This window comes from Biomphalaria glabrata, chromosome 7 (assembly GCF_947242115.1).
Source record: "Biomphalaria glabrata chromosome 7, xgBioGlab47.1, whole genome shotgun sequence".
NCBI classification, from domain to species: Eukaryota; Metazoa; Mollusca; class Gastropoda; family Planorbidae; genus Biomphalaria; species Biomphalaria glabrata.
Genome location: NC_074717.1, coordinates 12,663,243 through 12,669,795, shown reverse-complemented (window position 1 = coordinate 12,669,795; position 6,553 = coordinate 12,663,243).

Below are 6,553 nucleotides of genomic sequence, written 5' to 3'. Positions count from 1 at the left end.
TTTGGTAAAGATATGAAAATGTGCGTGTTTGTGTGAAACACTGAACTCATCCTTAATCTTCGAAATAGAAGAAATCGCCATTTATTTTAGTTTTTCTTTTTGTAGTCTGTCACATTTAAATCTTTGTAAAAAAAAATAATTATAGAAATATTATTGTTTAATGCAATGTTTTTTCAATATTTTGTAGCTTGCAAAGCTATCTGAAATCGAACCTTAATTGTTTTTTTTTTTTTTTTTATGAATTATGTAAGCAGTTTTTTTTTCAATCACAAGTTTCCCCCACTCAAAAATAAAAAAAAACAATAAAAAAAAAAACGGCGGAGTCTGGGAAAGCAGGTGGAAGCTGCTCAGGCCCGAGCAAGCTATTATAGCACAGTACAGGACAGACCCCTGTTAGGTCGTTCATATTTCGCACGGCTCAGCAGGCCGAACTTCGACTCACGGTACCTCGGCTGCGGGAAAGAAGAGAAAGAAGAGGAAACCGTGTTTCATATTATTGAGTAAATCGTTGTAACAAGAGATATTTCATATTGGGTTGCATGAAAGGTGAACGAAAAGGATAGTGTTACAAATGACCAGTGACAGGAAGAGGTTAACGTGTGACCTCGGCGAGATAACACAGGAGCGAGTGTTCTCTGGAATGTACATGTATAAACAAAGACAGGATGTGACGTGTCCTTACGTGTTATTCCAGAAGGTACTAGCAATGTCCAGTGACAGACAGAGGTCACAACTTGTGACCCCGGCAAGATGACACTGCAGCGAGTGTTTTCTGTAATCTGCATGCATAAACAAATAAGGATGTGACGTTTCCTCACTTGTTGTTCCAGAAGATACTAGCAGTGTTTGTGCAACTTTGGAGGAGCGATTAGAGACTCTATATAAGTTTCTTTGAACAAGATTGAAGAGTGCAGTCATCTTGGTAAATGTGTTTACGTCTAGTGGAGTTGCGGTCATTGTTAGCGCTTAATAAACTAGCAGGTTAAACGCGTCCACCAGTTTACTAAAGAAGAGATATAAGAAAGTTCTTCCCATGTCAAAACGTTGATTTCTGTCCACGGAGGACTGGCAGCAGCATGAATTAACTGCGTTTTCTTGGTATTTCGGTAGTGAAACTGCAGATATCTCTGGCACTGAATTGATGTGTTTGAGCGTTGGATTTGTTGATGGCGATTATATTCGCGAAGAATTCATTGGTTTTGTCCCTGTTGTTAATAGAGACGCAGTGCCTGTATCTAACGTCATTGTCAGCGAATACATTATGTAAAGTCTAGACATGGACAAACTACTCAGCCAACGCTCCGATGGCTGCCCCCGTGATGGTTAGCATTCAGAACTGTGTTCAGGCAAGGGTTCGTGAAAAATATTCAAAAGCAGACCGTGTCCTTTGCGCGTCCAACACACTTAAACTTGTTATCATTGACCCGAAAGACGTTTAATATATACGTAATGCTGTTGGTGTCATCAAGAAGATTATCCATTTCTTCTGTCCCAAGCGAGAGAGTTGGTGCTAAATTTACCTCTTTTGTGTGAGATACGATGGACAGAGAAACACGAATTAATTTGTGCTTTAAGTCACAACTTTGAGAAGATCTTTGACTGATATAAAATAACACGAAATAACGATTGTAAGTAAAACCAAACAATCTGCATATGTGTAATCAATGCCTGCTTCTCGTGTATTTCTGACTTGTCTTTTAATTGTCGTCAATTATTCACCCGTTCTTGAACCAGTTTCCGTGATGTTGCGGTCTGTCCATGTTAGCACAAGCGGCCGCTCAACAGTATGTGAGCTATTTTTATATATTCATGTATTTTTTATAGGCTAGTGCCAGAATTAGAAATTGTACTTATCTTTATATAGGTTAGGGCGGAGGTAGTATATATATGTATGTCCATGCTGTTTCATGGACAGTTGACCAGTGTCCAGAATCTGTTAGTGTGACAGGTTATGATCTTTGTGATTTCTACAAGCGTGAATTTTTTATTTTTTTTAAATATTTCTGTACCTGGGACTGCCTGCTATTATTACTGCTGCTGCTATATAATAATAATAATAATAATAATAATCTTTATTATCCGTAAGGAAATTTGTCTTACAATTTGTGCATTACACCAAACAAAAAACATTATAACTATAAGAAACCAAAGTGTACATTCACACCAGACTCACTCATAATTTACATGTGACAAAGTTTATACCAGATTGTTCTTATTTAATGATTTGATTGCCAGGGGAACAAAAGAGTGTTTGTGTCTGTTTGTCTTTGCTATCGGTGTCTTGTATCTCTTTTGTGATGGTAAAATCACAAAATCTTATCTTATCTTATATAATACAGACGTTACTTCAAAAAAGAAGATGATTACGTCCTACGCTTCATGCATTTAATCATGCATATTAACCAATGACTTAAATTCTGCCAAGTCACTGGTTTTCCTGGCTAGCTCAGGCAACCCATTCCATGCTCTAATAGCACTAGGGAAGAAGGAGTATTTGTACAAATTTGTCCTAGCATATGGGACGAGGAATGTGCCTTTATCTTTGTGTCTTTCAGAGTATTTTATTAAATTTTGTTTTTGTATTTGAAGATTATGGTTCAGTGTTTTATGTATTATTGCTACTTTACTTTTGAGCCTTCTGTCCTGAAGGCTTTCTAAATTTAGTGATTTTACTAAAGGTGTTACTCTAGTCAAATGTGAATATTCGTTTGTTATGAATCGCACTGCTCTATTTTGTGTCTGTTCTAGTTTCTTAATGTTTTCTTGAGTTGAGGGGTCCCAAACAGAGGATGCATATTCTATTATTGGCCTAACCAAGGTTAAATAACATTTTATTTTTATGTTCTTATTTGATTTATAGAAATTTCTTTTAATAAATCCTAATGCTTTGTTTGATTTTTTTGTAGTTTCATCAATATGTGGATTCCATGACAGTTTTTCATTTATTATAACACCTAGGTATTTTACGTTTTTAGTCTGTGTTACTGGTTTGCCATGAATAAGATAAGTGGAATTAATTTGTTTTAGTTTTTTTGTTACTCTTAACAACTGACATTTTTCTGGGTGGAAAGACATGCTCCAATTTGATTCCCATTTCTGTAATTCATCTAATTCTCTTTGTAAAATATCTGTGTCTTGTGTTGTTTTTATTGTTCTATATATTATGCAATCGTCTGCAAATAATCTGACTTTTGTTCCTAAAGTAATGCAATTTGGTAAATCATTTATGTAAATTAAAAATAGTAGTGGACCCAAGACTGTTCCTTGAGGTACACCTGAGTTTACTGTTATCGGTGTTGATTTAGAGCCATTTATTATTACAGTTTGTTCTCTCCCTATCAGAAAGTCTTTAATCCACTGATGCAGTGGACCATTAATGCCGAAATATTTTAATTTTTTAAGCAAACTATGGTGGTGAACTTTGTCAAAAGCCTTAGAAAAATCTAGTAAGATAGCATCTATTTGTTCACTATTATCTAAACCTTTTGAAAAATCATCAATTAGTCCTATTAGTTGTGTTTCACATGATCTATATTTCCTAAAGCCATGTTGGTATGGTGTGAGGACATTATGTTTGTCTAAGTGGTTTATGATGTTGCTACATATTATGTGTTCTAGGATTTTACATGTGATGCTGGTAAGTGATACTGGTCTGTAGTTTCCTGGGTCAGATTTTTCTCCTTTTTTAAATAGGGGGGTGACATTAGCTTCTTTCCAGTCCTTTGGTACTCTGCCCTGGTTAAGTGAAGCCTGAAAGAGTATTTTGAACACTGGGGCTAGTTCATTACTTAGTTCTTTGAGTAATCTAGCTGGAATACCATCAGGTCCAGAAGCTTTATTTGGTTTGGTGTTGGCTAATAGTTTTTGAATTCCATTTTCTTGTACTACTATATCTTCTATGTTGTCCTGACACAAAGGGTGGTTCTTTATTTCGAGGATCTTGTTAGCTATTTTATAGATGTTTGTCTCAAACAACTGCCCAAATGGGGTTTGTTTTTTGCCAATGATTTTGCCAGCAGCATTGAGGATTCTATTAAGTTTATTCCCATTTTTAAAAAGCGTTTTCTTGCATTCTTCACTGCAGAAACGCATTCTCCTGACATCTACAGCTTATTATTCATCAGTGAGGTTCGGGACGAAGCCTCAACGCTAAAAGCGTTTTTTTGGCATTCTTCACTGCGGTAACGCATTCCTGACCTACAGCCCATTATTCATTCTATTATATATGACCTTTTGAATAATGTGGGAAAATATTCTAATATGAATTTATAGTCCCTTAATACATTGCAAATACAACCGATTTGTTCTTTGAAAAGATAAGATACCCAACATATTTAGATTAAGGCTTTGAGGATCGCCGCCGAAAAAAAAAAATTCGATTAATAATATTCAATAAAGTGTAAGTATAAATTGTGAGTTATAGTCCTAAATTTATTTAACTAGAAAAATATGAGATAGAGTAAAGGTTGGAATAAGTCGACTAGGAAAAGATTATTTGGCTTTTGAACTCATCTCAACCGTGACTGTTATATTGAAAAATTTCGTTTGAATTATAACTTTTCCAAAGCAAAGTCTTTCTTAAAATAGTAATGATAAATTCATGTGAAATTACACAAACTCTGTCTGGAAAGGGGAAGGGCGGTAAAATGAAAACGATTAATCCTCCCTCCTTTTTATAATTTCTGCTAATGATTGCATTTTGCATTAAAGAATAGAGGTTGGGCGACTCGATATAAGAATTTACTTTATAGCATATATAAATTATATTAGTGACAGATTTTTTTAATTTTGTAATTTCTTACTATAATACAAAAAGAAAAAGTATTGGTTTGTCCGATTGGGGGGGGGGGAAGGTGATTGCATGTATCGCACTTCCACCTGTTTATATTATATAGATATTCGACTAATTTTGTTCACATACTATGATTTCTCCACAAAAGTAGGACCGCCCCCCCCCCCACTCAAAGGGTTTAGATGGGAAGGGCAGTAGAGGTATTCGCTCCTCCCCTTCCAATCGGCCTAAGATGAACGACATAATATAAAGACCTGTTAAAATACCAATAAAAAGTTTTAATCATATAGATATTTAATTGATTCTGTTAGCAAGCTGTGATTTCTACAAATAAATAGGACCGCCCCCCCCCACACGCGAAAGTTTATGGTGGAGGGGGGGGGGCGGATTGATGCTATCACCCCCTCCCGACCCCACCAAATCGGCCAAAATACTAGAAGGGGGGGGGTCGAAATAATTTGAAAATAGGTTGAAATATAAATAATTAGTATATATTATTAACATAAGTAATAAATTTGTATACAAATTGTGTGAATTCTATACTAAAATTCGTCCGAACCCCCCCCCCCCAAGGGGGGGGCGGCCGAGTGGGGGGGGGCGATCGTCCCTACCGCCCCCCCCCCCTGGATCCGCCAGTGCCAGGCAGTGATATTGAAACTGAAAATATTGCAGATGTGAGCGTGATAAAACATAGCCAAGGCCTTTTCGCTAACATTAAACGAGGACAGTTTTCTTAGTAGTCTTCGTGGTCGAAGATGAGCACATTTCTCATTTCCTATGGACTCGATGACTGTAAAAACTAATCCTCGCTTTAAAAAAGACGGCCGCATATGTGGCATGGGTAGGTTAGGTCAGTTGCAGATAGGCCTGCTTTTTCTCTCAGCTTTCTGTTGGTTCGGCGCTCTTTCACCCTGGAAACTCTTTTCGCTTCATATCTAGAGACTACGAAACTCACAGCTTCACGCCATGAGGAGCGATCGAGAGCTAGTGTTTTCCAGCTGTGAATGTCGATATCGCATTCCTTGAAGGAGCTCTTGAGAGTGTCTTTGTAGCGCTTGTATTGGCATCCCTGGGAGCGCTTTCCTGTACACAACTCCCCTTACATAAGCTTTTGGGAAGGCGTTTGTCTGGCATGCGGACTCCATGTCCCACCCATCGAAGTTAGGACATTTTTACTGTCGCATTGATACTGTACATTTTGGACAGCTTTAATATTTCTGTGTCTGGTATGTGGTCGGACCACTCCGTTGCCACACTTGTTCTTGAAGTCTGCCAAAAGCAGCACTGGCACGAGCAACACGGAAGTCAACCTCATCATCTAGGTTGGCGTTTGCTGATATGGTGCTTCCCAGATAGACAAACTTTTTGTTTTAACGTTTGCTAATTTCTGGCCATCTATGAGAATGTCTGGTTCTGTGACAGGTTCATTTGGAGGAGGTTGGTGGAGCACTTCTGTCTTTTTTACATTTATGGTGTGGCCGAAATTTTTGCAGGCATTAGCGAAGAGGAAGAGGCTCTTTGAAGGTCTATTCATTTGCGGCATTAAGGGCACAGTCATCTGCGAATAGTAGACAACTGCTTGGAACCACAGGTGAGAACTGGGCTCTGAGTGAAGACCAAGGTCAATGAGCTGCTCAGAGAGCCCGACGGCTGCATTATTTTGTTAATGTTGCCTTTGTTTGTTCATATAGATCTAGTGTGTTGTAGTAAAATATGTTTTAGTATTTTAGTATTTTTACGGTTTCATTGTCATTGTGATTG